The sequence below is a fragment of the Gadus chalcogrammus genome, chromosome 8 (assembly GCF_026213295.1).
Source record: "Gadus chalcogrammus isolate NIFS_2021 chromosome 8, NIFS_Gcha_1.0, whole genome shotgun sequence".
NCBI lineage: Eukaryota > Metazoa > Chordata > Actinopteri > Gadiformes > Gadidae > Gadus > Gadus chalcogrammus.
The window spans coordinates 12,803,789-12,806,288 of record NC_079419.1 but is presented as its reverse complement, the minus strand read 5'-3'; the positions used below and the strand labels follow the sequence as shown (position 1 = coordinate 12,806,288).

Here is a 2,500-nt window from a genome sequence, read left to right as displayed (position 1 = left end):
TGCTGTGCCACCATATGTTAGCGTAGCATGAGTTAGCTGAGTATAGCTTAGCTGGTGCTATACAGAAGGTGTCTGTGAAGGAGGGATTGGTGCAACTCTAATGAAAGGTGCAATCATGTTGAAAATTAGAATTATAATGATATTATTAATTAATATGCAGTCCTTTAAAGAAGTGTAAGAAAGGTTAGACCGCAAAGAAATAACTAGTTACAACAAAAAAGGAAGGTATATACTGGGGTCAAGTACAGAGTACAGAGATTAACAGCACCAAACAACCACACACTAAACCAAAACCAGGTTCAACGAGAGGCACAAGATGGAGGTTTGGAGGGGGAATTAGGGAGCGTGAGTGAGACTTTTTGCATGTCTTTAAGCTTCAAAGAACTGACATGCTAAAAAAAGACCCAGTCGAGACTGAAATTTGCCGAACAGCGTTGCACATCACCCTGCCCATTTTAACCGGGTGTATATTTAGATGCATTTATCAGTCACAGCCCGGCGACGAACGACATGACATCACATTCCTAGAATAGCAACACAAAGCTAATAGGCGCCGCGTGTGGTACAGAGCGAGGATGTTAAGCAGATGTGCGAATATATTATTACGCTCGGCAGCCGCACTAACTCACCCAAAGCCCTGTAGCGGAGGGTTTCTGCCTCCCTGTTTTCTGCCCCGTCATCGCTACGTGACATTTAAGCCACGCGGCCGATGCTATCATTCTCACTGAACAATTGTTAAGTGCTAATTTATCAGTTAAGGTAAACCGATGCTAATTGCCCGTCGCAGAAATTAGCGTTTCTTTTTTTTTAGTGTTTCAGAAAAACAGATAGTCTCTGTGGTAACAGTGTGTTGGCTAATACTATGTTTTGAAGACGTAGACACACACTCATCTAACTTAATCTTATGGGAATTAGTCTTGGGTCCTTTGGAAACCAGGCTTATCGACTATCGCTCTGACATGGTAAAATAACGCGTGAGCTAGGAGCTCCTTGGTTCTGCTTAATGACTCAGGCAGGGAAGAATCCGGAAAGAATGATGAGACATTTAAACAAAGAGGCCAATAGTAAATCTTCTTTTGGAGTAGTAGTAGCTGTAGTATATATTGTATTCATACTAAAAAAATTGAACTCTTTCTGAATGTTTAAATAAATATATAATTATACATATATCTGTAAATATATCGTGAAATCTTTGTGCATGTTTAATAGTGTACGGCATGCCGTCTTTGTGTATGATTAATGAGCTGTAGCACCATGGATACACTGTGTGATGTATTAAAAACAATGATCAGACATCACTTTGAAATGTATGCTTGTGTGTGAACACATGACACAAACAACATTGACGTTTCAGCTTCAACTCCTAAATTCACCTTCCTCTTCAACTCTGAAGGCCTTATATGTCCCGCTAAGTAGTTTGTAGCGGCGCGAGAGCGCTTCAAGGTCTGTCATCGGTGTCTGTCATTGTTTTGAGATGGCTCCGTGATCATGAATAGACGGAAGTTAGAGCGGGAGGCAGGCTGTCAAGGTCTTCTCACCGTCGTAGAGACACACGCACTCAAACACACATGCATGTATACACACAAACACTCACTCACAAACACAAACTGGCACATGCACGCGCACGCGAACACTTGCACATACTTCGACATCCACCCACACACACACAAGCACTGGCACATACATCGACATCCACCCACACACACACACACACACACATGCACGCATACACACAAACACACACACACATACGCACACTGTCACATGTGCAAACACACACACACACACACACACACACACACACACACACACACACACACACACACACACACACACACACACACACACACACACACACACACACACACACACAAACACATCCATATGGTGTCTGGCCTCCCCTCTATCTTGTTTTCAAGTGTGGTTTAAGGAAACAGCCCTTGTCAAAACACAGTGTGACAAGGTGACACGCCACACTGTCTGGGCTGGGAGTGAAGGGTTCTAGGTGGAAGGTGTGCTGTCCCCCATGGTCAAATCCTGACTTACCCCCCCCCACTCCCCCATCCACCCACCCCAACCCCCTTGATTCAAACTCTGGTGCCCACGGCAGTCATCAGAACCACCTTTAATGAGCTGGCTTTGGTTTATATTTGTGTTGGTCTGTTCTGTTCTGTCTGCCTGTCTGTCTGTCTGTCTGCCTGTGGATTGACGTCGTTGGGTCTCTCCATGTCAGCCAATCACAGCTCGCTGGGAGTTCCTTGCGCCGGTAGCGGCAGCAGCGGAATAATTATGTGTTTATCCATAATTATACGAGTAGCCCGCTGCTGTTATAACTCATGACTTTTGGTGTTTTTCTTTGTTACTCCACCCCACCCCCCCCCCCCCCCCAATGGTATCGCTACGGTGGCCACTTTTTACTCCATGATTCGTGATGTAATCCTGCTGGTGTGGTACTCCTTTGTGTGTGTGTACATTTGTGTTGTTTCTGTGTATCCACACA

The 2,500-nt window shown here is 44.7% G+C and overlaps 1 protein-coding gene across 1 annotated transcript in view; it reads left to right on the top strand.

The window, feature by feature from the left end:
* LOC130387304 (catenin delta-2-like) overlaps positions 1–2,500 on the top strand; it is a 78,921-nt gene that overhangs the window by 58,942 nt on the left and 17,479 nt on the right. The gene's annotated exons all lie outside the window — the stretch shown is intronic.